This window comes from Zootoca vivipara, chromosome 8, assembly GCF_963506605.1.
Source record: "Zootoca vivipara chromosome 8, rZooViv1.1, whole genome shotgun sequence".
In the NCBI taxonomy this organism is placed as follows: domain Eukaryota; kingdom Metazoa; phylum Chordata; class Lepidosauria; order Squamata; family Lacertidae; genus Zootoca; species Zootoca vivipara.
This window is the reverse complement of record NC_083283.1, coordinates 21472511-21491821: the sequence shown is the minus strand read 5'-3', so window position 1 is coordinate 21491821 and position 19311 is coordinate 21472511. Positions and strand designations below refer to the sequence as shown.

The following is a 19311-nucleotide window of genomic DNA, read 5'->3' as shown; positions in this document are numbered from 1 at the left end:
AGAGGACGACCTCTGCCATGTCACCAGCTTCCAATAACTCCCTTCATGGTCCCGAGGCCTAAATGCCCCCAGCCATATCTCCCAGAGCCACATGAAGGGTTCACGTTTAGGGATTGAGCCAACTCACCATTGCCACACACACACCCCGAGGGCGGCAGGTGACAAGTGACCAGCCGGCGACAATGGCCACTCCGATGGGATAAGGAAGAGCCCTCCTCCTTTCGCACACGTCAAGCGCTGCTTCTCAACACCGCGGCGGAGCCTTCGGCCTCCTGAGCAGCCGCCCACCCCTACCTCCACCCAACCCACCATCCCCAACAGCAGGGCGTTAAACGGCTGCTGCTGCTTCCCGCAGCTTATCACCATGAACTGACCCAGTTCTGAGGCAGCCACACACACACACACACACACACACACACAGGCGGTGGCAGGCTCCCACTCCCCTCCACAGGAATCCGCCATGTTAGAACAGCCGCCGAGGAGCCCCTTTGCCATGTTGTCCTCTGGGCTCCCCCCGCGCCTCGGTTCCCGCCCCCGTCCGCCACCGCCACAAATGCCCGACACGCGGGGGAACGGAGCCGCCGAAGCCCGTCAGGCGGCGGCAGCCCCCTCCTCGACTCCCTCCCTCGCACGCGAGCGTCCGCCATGTTAGGAGCTCCTCAGCCCCGCTCCTTCTCTCTCTCTCTCTCACACCGCTGACTTGCTTGGCTCGGGGCCCTTGGCCGCCCCGGGCGCTGAAGGAAGCAACGGGGAAGACCCGGCGGGAAACAGCGCACCCTCGCCATCCTGAGCGAGCCGCCGGCGTGAGAGGGGTGTCCGCCCGGGGGGAAGCTGCTCCCTTCTGGCTCTTCCCCGGCCCGCTCAGGGGCTCAGCTTTCTCCCTCTTCTTCTCCCTGCCTCGAGGGGGGGAATAAGTGTCGCCTCGGGGCTTGGTATAATGGGAACCCCCCCCCCCGAGCCACGAAGCCCGCGCTATAATGGGGGTGGGGGAGGCATCTTCTTTACTAGGCTCCCAACGGATCAAGACCTACTGACAGCGCGCGCGCGCAGAGCGCGACGGACATCGCTCTTTCCTCGCGCCTCCTTTCGGAGCAGCTTTGTGCCGAGGAGTCACCATCTATGGCGCTCGCCGCCTAGCCAGGACCGAGGGGGAAGGCGACTGCCACCCCCCACGCCCCTCTGGGTCTGGAGGTGGCCGAGGCACCTGCGCCCGGTTCCGCCATCATCCGCCTCCGCTGGGGCTGAAGGCGGACCTGGAAAGGCCACCGCGCAAGGCAGGGAAGGAGAGCGCTGCATTGGGGTGGGTGGCGTCCCCTTTCAATACACATATTCCCCCCCCCAATAAATAATAATAGTAATATATATAGTAGGTAAGTACTCACGTGCGACAACGGCCCGAAAGATTTGGTAAATCGTCTTCTCTTTTTAGGCGGAATTTTTAAAGAGGGATGTGGGAACCTACAGCAGAAATACAGGAGGCGGCAGCGGCGCCTTCCAGGGCCATAGGCTGCCGGGGCGACCAGAGGAAAGAGCGCAAAGTTGCGCCGAAGCTTTAAAAAAAATGAGAGAGAGCACACACAAAAATGCGAGGGAGGCGCGGGGCAGAAGCCCGGGAGGAGAGGAGGAAGGCAGGCGGGCGGCCAAAGGAAAAACACACACAAGACGGGAGACGCCGCGGCAAGCAAGATCGCCAAAGAGGCAGTCAGGCAAGAGGAAATGGCAAAAGAAGAGGAAGAAGGGGCGCCGGCGGAGCTTTTATAGGAGGAGGCGGGCTATAGGCGGGGCTCGGCGCCACGCGTCACAAGCGTGCGAGGAAGGAGGTGCCTGCTCGCCGCCCTCCTCGCAGGGGGAGCGAAGGCGCGCGCGCTCTCTCTCCTTGCGACTCGTTTCCTTCCTTCCCAACGTGAGTGACAGTTCCTCGGGGCTAGGAGGACATTGCGCATGAGCGCAGCAGGCCACATACGCAGGGCACCGAGGGAAGGGAAAGTGGCGGTGTTTCTTCCCGGGGAGGCCGAAGTTCGCCCTTTACGAAAGGCAGTCGCCTCGGAGCCCGCATTAAAAGCGCACACAGACACATAAACACGTGCTGTATTTAGTTGGGGTCTGGCCTTCCCCCCCGGGGGAGTTGTATGAAGTAATACACAACGGAAAGGCGCTGAGCTTCTTATTGTAATTAAAAGAAAACCTCAAAGCGGTTTACAAAAGATCAAACAGTAAAATCGGGGGAAATTTACAAACCCACTCCAAAACTTACAAAAGTGAAAAGACTAAAACGAATTTAAATTACCTCTTGTCCTTCCTAATTAACTAGTATACGTTGCTGTTTTTTTGAGCCCATACTATTTCCAGAGGCTCTGTGCACTTTAAGAGTTGAATAATAGGCCGAAACCCAGGAGATGATGCATCCTTCCAGGGCAAGGCATTCTTTTGTCAAGAAATGAAGTATTTATGTACCTGAAACTCTTGTGTGAAAGAGAGCCCTGCCAACAAAACCAACCTTAGGTACTTCTGGAGGGATTATTTATAAACAATAGTTTTTATTCCACAGTCTGCAATGCTGTTTATTCTGCTTGATATCCATATGGCTGCTTATTTTAGCTTTATTTTAAGCTCTTTTTCCTTCCGTGTGCCACAATATTTGAAATACACTCATGTTTCTAGCACTGCATTCCTAAGCACACTGAGTAGGCAGTAAGCTTTAGTGAATACAGTGGAGCTTACCTCTGAGTAAACATTTATGTACTTTGTTAGTACAAATGGAACAAATGGGTACAAGTTAATATTGGCTTAAGTCATTCTGCCAAGCACTTATCTTGCCACCATTTTAATCTATGGCAAGGACTGCATAATTTCACCTGTTCGTTTGCATTTTACATTATTCCCAGGCGCTGTGGGATAGGAACTCTTTCAGAACAAATCAAAGGAGAATTCTGAAAAATGCCTCATGACTCTTCTGTACCTTATCAGTATTTGGCAAGGAAGTAACAGTGTGTCTGTAGGACACCTCAGCTGTGCTTCTGACTCAGTAGCCTACACTAAACTGGAAGCATTGCAGGAAAAGGCAGGTATATCTCCCCAGGAGTCTGACAGGAACTTATGAAAAACAAACAAGTTCTGTTTCTAACACCTTTGTGACTGCTTAAATCCTAACCCCACTAACCTGGGAGTAGGCCACATTGCGTAAACATAGGATTGAAACCGTACCTGTCTTTTGAATTTTTTGTCTAAGGAACCTTACAATTAGCTTTCCAGTGTTTTAAATGTTAATATTTTTCAGGTTCAGTGATAGACTGATGACCAACCTGATGTTACATGGGAGCCATGGGCATAGCGGGGGAGGAGGCAGCAATAAAACAATAGAAATACTTAACTAACTGACCAATCATGACGGTTCTGCAGCACCCAAAGTCCTGTCATCGTCCCCCCAACAAAAATCCTGGTTATACCCATGATTGGGAGCCATGTAAAGTAGTCTCCTAACTTTTTTTTTAAGGAAAGCAATCTCAGAGGCTTCAGTTGGGAGCATAGGAAGAACTGGGAAGGAGGAGGGCTGATTAGCATTTCCCCCTTCTGTCCTTAATTTACTTGAAATCAGCCAAGCAGCTTTCACACTCATGTATCTTTCCCTCTGATGGGACACAAGCAGCTAAGGAAGCGGGATTTTGAGCAGAAAATGTCAGGAAGTGAAAGGGTTAAGTTTTTTTTTTTCATTCTCTCCACTACTTTTCAGTATTTTTTTTTTAATGTCAGCAGGTTAATGCATGCAGCTCCTATGCTTATACCTAGGTTAGCCCACACAATATATTCTGCTACTTAGCATAAGCAACATGGTTTTCTTGACAGATCACATGCTAGACTGTTGCCAATATTTACAGAACTGACAACAGGAGAGAAAGGGACTTGAGAACAAGCATGTGTTATAACCTCCCAGCATGGTAGCTTTGGGTCATCTTAGTACAACAGTGAGAAGACATTGGTACACACTGTACCGTATTAAACATCCCACATGGAGCTTGAAACACTTACATAATGAAATAAAAGATCAAAAAGAGAGCAGTGTTTTGAAAGGTTTGATAATTTGTAAAACAGAGTGTATATGTAACACAAGGAATAATAACAGGATTACAAAACACCCATCTTGCATTAAAAGTATGAAATTGGGATTGTTTCTTACATTCCAGGACTAATTTGGGCTGCAAAATGGGACATATCCTCCCATTTCTGATGTTCAAGTGTGTGTGCCCTTGCTTTTGTGTAAAAAAAATTGGCATCATCCATGCACAAGAAGGAAGTATCAGCTGTCTTGGAGGGAGCCTCAGTGTTAGCAGAAGTACCCCCCCCCCAAAAAAAAACCTTAAGTGGGGGTGAAACCCTGAGATCTGAGTGTGCTCAATGGCAAAAGAATGCTGACTAAAAAAATTTTTTGGCGCGGGGAACGGCATGGCCCATTGTGGACTGCATAGCTCGCTGATCAGAACTCAATAGAAACACTCCATGCTACAACATTTCCCAGTGAGCAAGGACACAGAGTTAACCTCTTAGAATTATACCTTTGTAGTAAATGAGGACATAGAGTAGCCCTTATGAACTACTGCCTATGCTACAACCTTTTTGTGGCGGGTGGGGAGCAGAATATACTGCTGACAAATCACAACTATTTAAAAATGCTTGTTTTCTGTAGGCAGCTTTCAATTCATCACAGGGAGGGAAGAGGGGAACCTAAGGGAACCAGGTCATGCAGACTGCAAGCCTACCAATTAACAGTGCGATTCTACATGTTTATTCAGAAGTAAGCCTCTTTGAGCTCAATTTGACTTGCCCCAGATCAGTAGGTATAGAAGAGTGCAGCCTATGCTTGAGGGCGTTTGAGCCATGGACACTGCATGGGCTTCAGTTAGCCAGTTATCCAATCCCCCCCCCATCCCGACTGCTAGCTCAAGCCCTGCCAGGGGTGCCAACTTGAATAAAATATTGAGGGGGGGGAGCAGGTAAGCCCCACCATGCATAAGTGGAAACATGACACAGTGCACACACACCATTTGAATGGCAATGCTCATCAAGTGGGGGGAGCTCAAATATTTTATTGGGGGATGGCAGTGAAGGGACTTCAACCCCTAGGAGTTGGCTCCTGAAAACACCCTAACAATGCAAGTTGTCTTGCTGCAACAAATCGTGTTGTAATGGGGCAGATTCACCTTGGTTAAAAGTCCTTAAGCAGAGGCTGGATGGCCAACAATCAGGGGTGCTGTTGTTGTTTCCAACATTGGCAGGTGGTTGGACTAGATCCTCTCCAACTCTAGGATTATAGGATTCTAATATGAGCAAAATAATATGTGCCAGTTTTAATCCTCTGCAATTATGAACTGGCTATTAATACTCGACCCTGCTTTTGCAGACCACACTCAGACAATGTTTAACCAGAAAAGTTGTGTTACAGGCAAATGCATTGAAAGCTTCTCTACCTGAAATGGAGGGCTTTCCATAGGGAAACAGCAGAATGAAGGTTGTTCTTGCCTTTACAAATTGCATTTATACATATAGGTACCAACAAAAATAATTCAATACAAACTTCAAGGTATAATTAAGGTTACCCATTATAGGTTTCACAGATTTTTACCTCTAGGTCATAAATATGAATATGGCAAGTACACAAGAGGTGTAACATCATTAGAATTTGATAACCTCTGTGACATGTGGGAAATTAACCAATTATCTCATCAGTGCTCAGTAAAAACAAAAACAAAAACAAATGATTACCGGTCTCTTCAAAACCGTCTGTTGTCAAGCGGGATACTATCTGCCATATATTGTCCTCTCCTCTCTTGGCAGGCAAATCAGTTCCCCCACCCTCTCCCAAAAACTTATATTGAAATGTATCGAGTACTAATCCTTTTGGACACAATATTTTCTAACAGTAAGGTCCTATCCTGGAGTTATGCAAAGTCTATTTATGCTGGCATTGCACCACATTTACTCTAGTTAATACACGTCCTGTTTCGTTTTCAATAATTACCTACTTTTGTTTTATTTATTTATTTATTCTTTCTGAAGTACTTTATCGGCTGCCAATCTTATGTTGTATCAGTTTGTTTCTTTGAAGTATATGTTTTGACAGCTGTGGTATTTTTTCTTTTTCTTTTAACATTTAATAAAGATTAATTAAAAAATACACCACCTGCATAACCCCCTACCCTGATGGCACAATGCAAGTGCAAAGAAAAAAGCCTGAGCATATTTGCAGATATCATGGGGCTTAGTTTAGATCCTGGGCTTGCTCAGGAGTTGGTTGCAGCCTCTGATGATGCTATAATATTAAACCACAAAAGAGATGCTATAAAAACACTTTCATTAGAGTCAGTAGAGAACGCTGAGATCTACCAACTTCCATTCCATCTGATTCCACAGCCATGTCAGGTAAACAATTCTGAAGCTGGATACTAAATTCCAGTTTCTTATCCACACAAAAGTTTGAAACACAGTTCAAGCAGAAAACTTTTTTTGAGAGACAGAGAGCGAGCTAAGGTGTATATGTAAACTTAATTATACTCATAATATATATCTCTATGACTTGAGTGTTGTCTTCTTTGAGATTCACAATAAGTGCACTAATCAAAATTGTTTGCACAACACTCACTTCAGCACCATGTCAGAAGATAATATTCCAGATAACTGATCTGGAATCATAGAACCATAAAATTGTAGAGTTGGAAGGGACCACAAGAGTCGTCTAGTCTAACCCCCTTCAATGCAGAAATATTTTGCCCGTTGCGGAGCTCATAGCAGAGCCTCTGCAAGGGAAATCAATCTATCATACCACTGCTTGCTGGAAAGCAAATGATTACTCCTAAACTGCTTTGTGCTGGTGAAGTCCAACACACCACCAATGGGAAAACTTGTGTCAACATCTTTATATTGCAACATCAGTGGGAGGCTGCTGCTTTGTAACCCTTATGCAGACAGGTGTGGTCTAATAACATTTTGAGAAATTTTCTTCTGCATGAGACAAAAGCAGCTGTTTTCTACCCTTTATATAGAGGAACAGAGACAGCAAATCATGCAGATCTTCCACAACAACTTGAATCCTACAAGTACAAAGTTTTCCCAGGCATTAGTGCCCTGGGGAGTAATACTATCTATAAACACTGTAGATGTTGTTTGGACTCAGAAGGTAGTAAAGATCTCTGTTAGATTACAAGTCTGCTTAGAAGAAGCCAAGGATCAATGGGACAGCATTAGTTCTACTGTTTACTTGGCTGGCATGCTAACATATTTACTACAAAGGCATCATTCATTCTAAGCAGTTAACAAATTTCTCTGCCTTTAGCAAATCTAATATGCTATAAACCAAGACAAATTTATAATTGTTAAGGGTTGTGTTGAAACAATTCCCCCCCCCCAGGATAACCCCAAACATAAAATTTGAAGAAAGCTGGTCCTTTACATAAAGAACTTTGAAGACAGTAGCACCGCTGTCCTGTGCATACTTAATTAAGAGTGAGCCCCATTGGACATAGTGGGACTTAGTTCTCAATTACATTGATCCTAATATATTGTCATACACACTACTAGCCTTTCCTGCTGTGCTATATTATAATAATAATAATAATAATAATAATAATAATAATAATAATAATAATAATAAATAAATAAATAAATAAATAAATAAATAATTTTCCCCAGCCACTCTGGGTGGCTTACAACAGAAAAATGAAATACAACAATTAAACATTAAAAGCCTCCCTAAACAGGGCTGCCTTCAGAAGTCTTCTAAAAATCTGGTAGCTGTTTTTCTCTTTGACATCTGATGGAAGGGCGTTCCACAGGGCAGGCGCCACCACCGAGAAGGCCCTCTTCCTGGTTCCCTGCAACTTGGCTTCTCGCAACAAGGGAACCATCAGAAGTCCCTCGGTACTGGACCTCAGTGTCCGGGCAGAACGATGGGAGTGGAGACGCTCCTTCAAGTATCCTGGACCAAGGCCACTTAGGGCTTTAAAGGTCAGCACCAACACACTTTGAATTGTGCTCGGAAACGTACTGGGAGCCAGTGTAGATCTTTCAAGACCAGTGTCATGTGGTCTCGACAGCCGCTCCCAGTCACCAGTCTAGCTGCCGCCTTCTGGATTAGTTGTAGTTTCCGGGTCACCTTCAAAGGTAGCCCCACATAGAGCACATTGCAGTAGTCCAAGCGGGAGATAACTAGAGCATGCACCACTCTGGCGAGACAGTCTGCAGGCAGGTAGGGTCTCAGCCTGCATACCAGATGGAGCTGATAGACAGCTGCCCTGGACACAGAATTGACCTGTGCCTCCATGGACAGCTGTGAGTCCAGAATGACTCCCAGGCTGCGCACCTGGTCCTTCCAGGGCACAGTTACCCCATTCAGGACCAGGGAGTCCTCCACACCTGCCCACCCCGTTCCCCCAAAACAGTACTTCTGTTTTGTCAGGATTCAACCTCAATCTGTTAGCCGCCATCCATCCTCCAACCGCCTCCAGGCACTCACACAGGACCTTCACCGCCTTCACTGGTTCTGATTTGAAAGAGAGGTAGAGCTGGGTGTTCCATGTTGCTTTTTATTATCATTATTACTTCTTATCCTGACTTCTTGTCATGGTATTTGATGCTTACCTTTCTTACTGCATTGTTAGGAAAGTATGAGTTTACTCACTGATGTTTTTTTTCTTTTTCGTTTCCTGGATTTGTTGTATGGCTTGTATCTCCAGCAGAAACAGTGCAAACCCTGCTCTAGTTGGGAAACAGGTCACTGCGTCCTGCTGCTGCGCCGGCGCCGGTGCGCAATTTCTGTTCTCTTCCTGAGGTAAAGTTCTTAACCTGAGGTACTACTTTTGGGTTAGTGGAGTCTGTAACCTGAAGTGTTTGTAACCAGAGGTGTTTGTAACCCGAGGGACCACTGTAATATGCTGGTCTGTGTACTTCCCCTCACCTTCTACCACCTTGAAGGCTTCCAACTTGAAGCCTTGGAAGCAGGAGATGGGAGGAGGACTGAATCCAAAGGTTCAGAGACTCTCTGGAAGAAAAGGTTTCCCCCATAAAAAATTGTAGGTTGGAAAGGCTTCATACACTGGATTAGCCCTGAGGCTACACTAGTGGTGTATACTCTAATAAATTTGTTAGATTTTGCTGCAGAAGACTAACATGGCTACCCTTATGGGAATAGGATTGCTATGACAGTATAACTCACTAAAGATGACGGATGGCCAGCGTGGAGCTCTCCAAATGTTTTTGGGCTACAACTTCCCCCATCCCTGGCCGTTGTGTTGGGGGCTTACGGAAGTTGGAATAGAGCTACATCTGGAGGGCACCATGTTAGTTGCCCCTGCTATAGATTGTAAACTGATGGAGTTGCAATCGTGGGAGCCAACTCCTAGGGCCCATGGAGGCTTTGTCCCCACCCACAATAAAATATTTGAGGAGGCTGGGCCACCACAAAGTTGATGGGCATTCCCATTCAAATGGTGTGTGTGCACTTCATAATGTGACCGATTATGCGGGGTGGGACTTACCTGGGCCCCCACAATATTTTATTCAAGATGGCACTCCTGGTTGCAATGTAGCTTATAACAGTTAAATGAAAGATAGATTTGTTTGTTTGTTTGTTTGTAATGCAATGCCTTCTTGCTTCCTGCCTGATTTGTACCCTGGAAGAGCAAGCCAAGCTCTTAGACGTATTTCTGAAGGACACCACCACTATAGATGTAAGCTGAGAACCAGAGATCATGCCTTCCGACACTACTGTGCTTCCTGGACACAGGTGGCACTGTGGGTTAAACCACAGACCCTAGGGCTTGCCAATTGGGTTCAAATCCCTGCGGCGGGGTGAGCTCCTGTTGCTCGGTCCCTGCTCCTGCCAACCTAGCAGTTTGAAAGCACGTCAAAGTGCAAGTACTGTAGATAAATAGGTACCGCTCCAAGTAGGAAGGTAAACGGCGTTTCCGTGTGCTGCTCTGGTTTGCCAGAAGCGGCTCAGTCATGCTGGCCACATGACCTGGAAGCTGTACGCCGGCTCCCTCGGCCAATAAAACGAGATGAGCGCCGCAACCCCAGAGTTGGTCACAACTGGACCTAATGGTCAGGGGTCCCTTTACCTTTACCTTTTTACTGTGCTTCCTAATCCACCGGTCCACCAATCACCACACCCAAGTGCTGTAGTATGCAGGACCTGAGCTTTGGTTCACTACAGGCAGTAAAGGAAGGTGGGCAAAGTTGGGGTATTGACACAGGTGGTGCAAGGGGAACATCTTATCTTGCTACTCCATCGTTTTAAAGGTACATGTATGGTCTCTGGAACTGACAGTAGCCCTTAGCTATCACATAATTCTTCTGCACATTTTGCCCATAATGTCACAAGACTAAGGCCAACTGTGCTCATGAATTTGCTTTGTTGCTTTGTTCATGAGCTCAGATGGAAATGCTTAAAAACAACAACACCCAGTTGTTTGTTTTATTTTTTCCAATTACTTACTGATGGCTTACTGTGCGGTTGTACAAGTATAAGGTGGTTACATAATTCGATCTGCAGAAGGCAAGAATTCAACATGTAATTAGTTTCCAGCTGGAAGCCAGACAAACATATTTTTAAACGGAATAATTTTATGTGTACATTTTATTAAGTGCCAACATGAAACACCCTCTGGTTGCAGTAATTTTTACTGTAATTCTTTATGTTGCTACATGTTAAAGCTAGCTATCTTTTGGCTATATTAATGTGACTTTCACATTAAGTCAGACTAGCTTTTCACATTAGCTTTTTCCTCTGGAATTGATACCATTTTTTCACTCAATTATTCCAGAGAATGCAGAAAGCCTTGCGCCATTGCATTCCTCTGTTTTATCAATTGTCCTCTCCCACTGCTGTTTTTAAGTGCTCAGTTGTAGTAGTTTGTTTGTTTTTTGCAGCTCAATCCTCGCAAGTACAGATTGGCATAGTGGTTTCCCCCGACCCTGCTTTTCTGTTTCCATTTTGATTGTTACCTGCTCGCACCTCTATGGGTTTTCACTTTCAAGGTGAAACCAGAGAGGTGGGTTGAATCTGTTCTACGTTGCAATTTTAGTGCAGCGTAACTATGAGACCTAACTATATGAACTGAGAATGTGAAGACTCACAAGGATCCTCAACAATGCTAAAGGATTGTATAGCAAATGCACAGAGGCACCTTTACAGACAAATCAACAGAGGGATGTGTTCCCTGCAGATATGAAGTTTGAAAATTACTGCTTTAATGTTTAGAATGGCTGAGAATCCCCCCCCCCCCAATAATAGCTGCTGATTTGTAGTGTCTTGCAATTAGAATTATCATATTGATGTACTGGGAAAAGATGAATATTAGAAAAAGATTGTGTTTGCCTGGTTGGGTAGCTTGGCCTCAGTTCTTAAGACATTTGAAATTAAGGTAGTGTATACACTTATCCATCTAGAGTGCAAAGGAATAGTTTATCAGAATGCAGAATTGTTCATATAGTCAACCTATAAAGCACATCCATAATACATCCTACAGAAACTTTATCTCCTCTATGCAGGGAGGCAGTGCTTTGAAGGTCTGATATATACGCAGCCCTCCTTAATGAGCTGCTATATGTACTCTAGATCCTGTCATCAACAATGGTGAGTTTAGTTACATGGCATCTGTTTGAAAATCATCCTGTTGATGAGGTTTTCCATGCCTTTCCCATTCCCTCCAACACAATAATTGCAGTTGTGGGATATAACTGTAATAATTGCACTAACTGTGTAGATCTGGTAGAAAAACCCAGATCTCCATGTGTACTGAATGTAGAATATAATAATGTGTGCACACAGACAAAAAGTGATCAGACTATGGTAAGCAATGATTTTCCATGCCAGAGGCACCCAATGCAAGGCAGCTTTTTCACCAGGAACCATCGAAACAAATACAGGATATGGTGGTGCCTTGTAGTGACTTTGCCATGTCAAAATTCAATGCAATTGTGTGAATCAGCAATTCAGTTATAGTATAAATGTCACTAGTTGAAAAATCGATCCCAAAGCTGCCTATGGCAATGAAAAACAATATACAACAATTCTGTTAGGAGAGGGGAAAGGATTAATAATAAATTTATAAGGGAAGGTTCAGATATCAGAAAACGGCTATCATCAAAACAAATGACTCCAAATACAGCCTACCAGATTTCTCCCACAATGTTTTTGTTGGAATTCGGTTTCAGTAGACGTTTATATTGCCACTTCCTTGGTTACTGATTTGCGTGTCCTTTTTCTCAGGTGCCCAGTCTTGTGCAAAAACGGATTTCTGCAGCAGGTAGTAAAGTGGATGAGGTAGTCTTAGGTTTATTTGTGAACATATATGTGAGGAAATATCCTTATGCTAAGAGTCCTGAACATATTTGCTGAAAGGGAAACCCACAGAATCAGAAGCTGTTTACAGTGGTACCTCTGGTTATGAACTTAATTTGTTCCAGAGGTCCGTTTAACCCGAAACTGTTCTTAACCTGAGGTACCACTTTAGCTAACGGGGCCTCCCACTGCCGCTGTGTCGCCACTGCACGATTTCTGTTCTCATCCTGAGGTAATGTTCTTAACACGAGGTACTACTTCTAGGTTAGTGGAGTCTGTAACCTGAGGTGTCTGTAACCCAAGGCACTACTGTACTACTAAGCAAATTGGTCAGGGCAGAGGAAAAGATAGGGGCTCCCTCCTAACTATTCCCACATACAGAACAGAAGCTGACCAAATTAGCAGTTGACTCTTATGTCAACACTGGTGATGGGGCAGCTTCCCCCACTAAACTTGAGACCTGTAGGCTAGTTTAGGGCATGCAAGGAAGACCACTACTAATTCTGCAATTGCAACCACTTCCCCACCCCACCCCACCCCCGACCTGTTCCTGCATCTGCTGCCTGATCCTTGCTGTGCCTAAGGGAAGGGACAACCTTGAAACATATTGTGGAAAGTGCTTTTTCTTTCTGCACAACCCTATATATGTCTGCTCATAAGTAAGTCACAATGAGTTTACAACAAAGCTTACTCCCCAGTGAGTGGATATAGGATTGTTGCTCTATAATCTTGTTGCCTGAGGATTTCTGCATAAACAATGGATCAACTCAAACACACAGCATTCTTGAGAGACTCCATCTGACTAGCCATTCATTGCAGATCATATTTTAGGAATTATCTGGGCAGAATAGAATGTCCTTCCTGGCATGTGCTGCTTTGAAACTTTAGTCTGCTTATGTCATTTGAAACCCTGTTTGGCCCCGGTTGAAAAAGGAGCCGGATCCTGCAGCTGCTGTGTCTGTATTGGTATTCTTTAAGAATGGAATTCACCAGGATTGAAAGTGCAATCTCTAGGGCTGTATTCCCCTTTGTATGAATTCATTCATCACCATGTATTTAAAAACGTAAATAATGCCAAATGGTCAGTTGCCTACGAGAACCAGGATTATGGGCTACCAAGCTCAGGTTGTTTAAATACCTAAACTTAGGGAGGATTGGTGAAACAGTTCCAAGATATTTGCCTTTGACTGCTACAATTTAAACTATGCACATAGTTCCCATTACTGCCTTGAGCAGAGATGGAAAACAGCAGCAGAAGTGCTTATACAACAACAGGCCAACTTTGAACAATGAAGGTTTCCACTCTTTGGCAGAGACTTTAATTTCTACAGAGTGTATGGAAATATGTGTCAGGGTCAAAAATGAAAGGACCCCCACCCCCAAATCTCTGATCTGGAAAGCCTCTCCTGTGGTGCAGCTAGGTGCTTTTTACATCCTGGACTTAATGGTCTTTCTTACAGAAATCTCCAGTTGGAAAGCACCTAATTGACATAATTAACATTTCTCCTCTTTCCTCCACCACCATGCATTCCATAATTTACCACTGCCTCTACATTCATGATATGTTAGAACAAAATGGAGCAACAACAACAGTCAATCCTATTTTGTTTGTTTTTTTAAGAACTTCTCAGTGTGCAGTTTTAAGCAAGGTTAAATCACAGCACCATCATGACCACAAGGAATAAAAATGAGTTTGCTTCCGCTGCCCAAATGCTGAACACATTTACCATACTTGGGAATAAGCAATATTTTGTGAAGGAAAATATTATATACTTTAAAAGCAAAATTAATAAAATGAAACAAAATAAAAAAATTCCTTCCACTAGCACCTTAGAGACCAACTAAGTCTGTCATTGGTATGAGCTTTTGCATGTATGCACAATGACAAACTTAGTTGGTCTCTAAGCTGCTACTGGAATGAATTTATTTATTTTGTTTCGACTACGGCAGACCAACAAGGCTACCTACCCATTAATAAAATGAGCATCTGTAACTACAGTATATGCATGCACAGCTAATTGCCCCCCTGGCTATAAAATGGTTGTTTTTTTAATGGGGTGCTGCAGCAAGCAGTATCAATGCTGGAGGCCTGTGGCATGTTTGTGTGAGCCAGAGTGCGAGTGCAGAGTCTGTTTGCCATTGCCCTCACATTTCACTCTCTGGGTGGTCATTTGAGGGCCTCTTGGGTTGTGGGGCTTGAACTTCAGGTCCCAGCTCCAACCTCAGCTGCCATACTATGCTGTTCCTCTAAGTGGGAACTTTCAGTAACTGCTCAGTGGTGAGAGAAACATACTGGGTCACTTCATCTGTTCTTACCTGATACGCTTTACAGCAGAATCCTGACAAAGATAAAGTCCCTTGCCTAATTCTCTGTGTGTTTCTGCCAGTAACAGGCAGGACTCTGAAGAGCGTGGAGGCAGGGGGCCAGGGGACTGACCCAGGAGAGGGGGGCAACGATTTATTGGGGTTGGAACCACCCACAAGGCAGGAGGCAGGATAGTCAGTCCAAGACAGAGGGAGGCATGCAAGATGTTAGGGATTGGCCAATTGACTACCAGGACCTGGAGGAGCTTGAAGAAGAAAGAGCAGCTATGGCTTCCATGCAGGAGAGACTGATTATCTAGATCCATTTTAATCTTGTTTTAGGGGGCTTAGCTATGGGACAGAGATAGTTTTGGTCCCCTTGGTGGTTGACCTATGCTGATAACTAGACATCAGTAGCTCTCTTTGAGAATGGAGAAGGGAATTTTTCCACTTGAGATGAGAGCACAGGTTCATTAATATTTTTATCTACTGGCTTAAAGCCTGTTGGTTCAGGTTCCTTAAACTGTGTCTGGAAAAGCAAGTTTCTGGTGATGTGTGTAAAGAGGTTGTTGGCGGCAAGAAACAGTTTTGCACAATCCAATCTTTAAATGTTTCAGAATGCTATTTCTGTAGAAAAACTTGCCAACTGTGAAAACAGAAATGAAGGGCCCCACACATTTATGTTCAATGTGATTTGGCAATAGTAGCTAATCTTAAACTGACTTATTTGGTTCTATAAGGTGAAAGTCTAATCACAGCTATAAAAACCATCTCTCAGAAACAGGTAAGATTCCCTTTTTAGAAACATGTTTACACTATTTGGAAACCCATGACAGCTATCACAAGTATTAGATGGTTTACTCCTTGTGGAACTAAGCTGTTGTATTTGTGGAAGCTATAATTATCTTATATAATTCTGTTAATTTTCTTAAAAAATACGAAACAATAAAGTTTTAGGATAACCCTCCCTCCCCGCTCCATCCTAAGAGAAGTATAGAGTGTTTATAAATTTATTATACGAAGCATAGGCATTGCAAGTGAAGGCACCTAAACTTAACCTATGCCATGTAAGCATGCAGTTAACACATTCTATGGTCTCACATATAATGCTCACTCACGACTCGGGCTCCATGAGGCCACACTTTTCCTTAGACTTTTAGTCCCAATCCTCTTCTTCTCAGGGTTCTCCTGATGCACTGTAAACAGGTGAGTTAGATGCATGGGTGTAGCCGGGGTGGCCAAAATCAATAAAAAAAAATACTTAGCTGAGGTTTTGCCCCTCCCATATAAAGTCTGCCCCACCCCCAACATAAATCCTAGATATGCCCATGATTAGATGTTTATTATCTTGTTTGTATGCTTGTTTTATATGGTTGCTTTCAGATGTATTGACACTGTTTATTATGTTGCAAAGTCCATTAGAGCAAGACCTTTATTCAGAAAACAGAAATGTCACAAAATAGTACGCAAGGTTTCAAGTTCTCCAACCTGTTCATCAAGCTATATCATAGGTCACCAGTCTGGGGAGAGGCATGGGCACATTCGGAAAACTGTTGCAGGCACTGTGTACTCATGGCACCCAACGAGAGAGAGAGAGAGAGAGAGAGAGAGAGAGAGAGAGAGAGAGCACTGCAACCCCTCCAAATTGTCTCTCCTCCGTTGTAATTAGGTTTCAAAGAAGTCTCCTATTGGTCAAGGAGGTCTTCTACATAACTAACCAGGGAACAACATTTTGTTCTGCTGCTTGATACTAGAAGCCTTGATCCTGCAACAGAAGTGCTGGATCTCTCCAAGGCCTGAGACTGTCCCCTAAAAGGGGAGGAAAAAGTCATTACTTGTCAATGGCATTTTGAAAGCCTGGTCCAGGTTGTCTAACCTGAGCGAGGCTTTTCCCTCTGGATCTATGATGATTTTTTATGCTTGCAGCTAACAATGGTATAGAGATGGGCAGAATGTGCAGATCATATCTTGATTGGATGCTGACAACCCAGGCTTCGAACTAAACTAAAAAGGGTCATGTAACATTTACAGAATTTGGAAGAAACCTAAGAGGAAGTACTTTGTATATGGAGGAAAGGTCAAGAGAACAATGGCAAGTATATTCAAGCCGGACAACTTGGGGTATTAGTAAAATAGGTTAAAGTTTATGGCTTTGTTCCACATTCACCCAGAAACTTATAAGGCCATTTTATGCAGGTACCACAACATTCATATAGCAGCTATAGTATGTAGTCAAGGAAATAATGAAAGAGTACTGTCATTCATCAATTTTTGCAAGCACAGGAGATGGGAAAATTCTTGCATAAGGATAAAGGGGAAAGCAAAATGTAAGTAAGTGAGAACAATGTGGCATTAGTTCCAGTTGTGTCAGATGAAGACAAGGCTTTGAAGACCTCCCTGGACAACAGACAGTAGGACAGTCTCCTTTTTTCCATTGGCGAAAATTGCGTTGGAGAGACTAGAAAAGGTCTAAGACTTGCTTCTGCTGGAAGACTGGAAAACTGGCCACCTTCCTTTACTGAAATTGTAAAGTTATGTTTTAGTAAACTACCTATGATCAATAATTACGTCCCCTGTGGCAATTAAAGCCATGTGGGTGTTTGTTTTGAATTGTCTGCTAACCTTGTGGGCAATTGCACTGCCCTTGTAATCAATAAAACTGATTTATACCTTTCCCTTTTGTGGTCTGGATTTCTTTTCCTGATCACAGTCTGTATAACCCTGGTAAACCTTCACAGCAACCTGTGTCAATGCCTATGGTCTTCTTTGTTTCTGTAAGTTGACATACTTCTAAATTTTGATTTCGTACTTAGTTGTGCTTAGGAGTAGATTTGTTAAACATTAAATTCACAAGTCCCATTGATTTCAGCGGCTCTATTCCATGACTGGTGGTTGCTGCAATCCTAACTCCATGTGCCTAGGATCCAGCCCCACTGGAATCATTAGGACTTACTTTTGAGTAGACATGGTGGGGGCTGCAGCTTAAGTCCACTTCCAGTGCAGTATCTGCTGTATTCGAGATATTTTTTGGCAATTAAAATAAATACTGTTTGTGAAGTCAATATATGGCTATGTTAGGTGTGAATGATGCAATTATTAGCTGCACAACATACAACGAAAACTGGAAATATCATTGTGAAATAAACAGCAGTTCACCATTCCAAAACTCAAAAGTCTAGAACTGCTTATTATGAAGTCACCATCTGTCTTAAGCCTGCCGTCATTCTATCAAATCTTGTGTCATCATCAACAGAATCCCTCAAAGTAAGCAACTTTCTAAGAGCTAAAGTTTTAGATAGTAACTGAATTTGTCAATAGAGCAGCTTGCAAAAGGTACGAAAGAATATTTTCAAAGCTAATCTGCAAATTGTTAAGAATGAGCCCCCCATTTATAACTGCAGTAGCCCCCTTTTCTAGTTATATATACAATTTAAATATATATATATTTTTAAAATGTGTGGCTTTCAAAAAGAAAAATTTTAATAAGTGTCTACAACTAACAGGATTATCCCCTTTCTAGTTCAAATATGGGTGAAGGAAGTTAATCAGAAGCTGGTAAATACCAAAGTATAACAAAGGAAAATTGACTTACATATATAACATATATTTTACCCTTGGCCATTCCATAACACATACAAAATCACTTAGGTCTCTCACCCCCCCCCAACAACCACTACTTTAGGGTTGCTGTATTTTGAAGAGCAAAAAGGACACATTTGCTGGTGCCTGGGGTGGGGAGGGGTGTAGGAGTGGGCGTGTACCAGGGCATGCTGTGGGCGGGGCACACGCTGCAGCAACAGTGCCAGGGAGGGATGCAACAAAATTTGTGCATACAAAATGGGGGGGGGGGAGTGAGAGACATGTAAACAGAAAGAAAGCTGCCTCCCCCTCTTTGGGGTGTTTGTGGGGTGGTGGGAAGGCATACAAAATAATTAAAAGCCCAGGAAAAGCAACGAAGCAAAATGGTGACTTTTTATGTAGAAGGAAGAGAAAGAGAGGAAAGGGGGGGAGAGAGAGAGAGAGGGAGGGAGGAAAAGGAGAGAGAGAAAAAGAAAGAAAGTACCAAAGAAAAAAACTAGGATATTTTAGAAAATTTAAAAAATCTGCCAGGAAAGAAATTATTCCCCTGAAAAAGAGGGCATGTCCTGGAAAAAGAGGACATATAGCAACCCTACTTGGCCCAATAGGGACCCAGGTGGCGCTGTGGGTTAAACCACTGAGCCTAGGGCTTGCTGATCAGAAGGTCAGCAGTTCGAATCCCTGTGACGGGGTGAGCTCCCATTGCTCGGTCCCAGTTCCTGCCAACCTAGCAGTTCGAAAGCACGTCAAAATGCAAGCAGATAAATAGGAACTGCTACAGCGGGAAGGTAAACAGTGTTTCCGTGTGCTGCTCTGGTTCGCCAGAAGTGGCTTTGTCATGCTGGCCATATGACCATGACAGGGAGGGAGCTGTATGCCGGCTCCCTCGGCCAATAATGCGAGATGAGCGCGCAACCCCAGAGTTGGTCACGACTGGACCTAATGGTCAGGGGTCCCTTTACCTTTTACTTGGCCCAATGCTTCTGAAGTGAGTGATAATGATCTAACCTCTGCTTGACCCCTGTAGGATAGTCAAGGCTGTTCAGGATTATTTGTAAAGATAATGATGGTGTGGTTTACTTTTTATATCTCTGCTG

At 44.1% G+C, this 19311-nt stretch overlaps 1 protein-coding gene across 2 annotated transcripts in view; it reads right to left on the bottom strand.

Annotated features, from left to right (window-relative positions):
* The window catches only part of AZIN1 (antizyme inhibitor 1), a 40626-nt gene extending 28339 nt beyond the window's left edge, over window positions 1-12287 (bottom strand). The window contains exons 1-2 of one of the 2 annotated variants that reach the window (XM_035124916.2): window positions 12164-12287; window positions 10484-10534 (exon numbers count right to left, since the gene is read on the bottom strand). The gene's annotated coding sequence lies outside the window, so the exon portion shown is untranslated. Of the gene's footprint in view, window positions 1-1382; window positions 1743-10483; window positions 10535-12163 lie in introns of those variants that run through there. The other variant, XM_035124914.2, reaches the window with a different exon arrangement.
* Between the last annotated feature and the right edge of the window lie 7024 nt (window positions 12288-19311).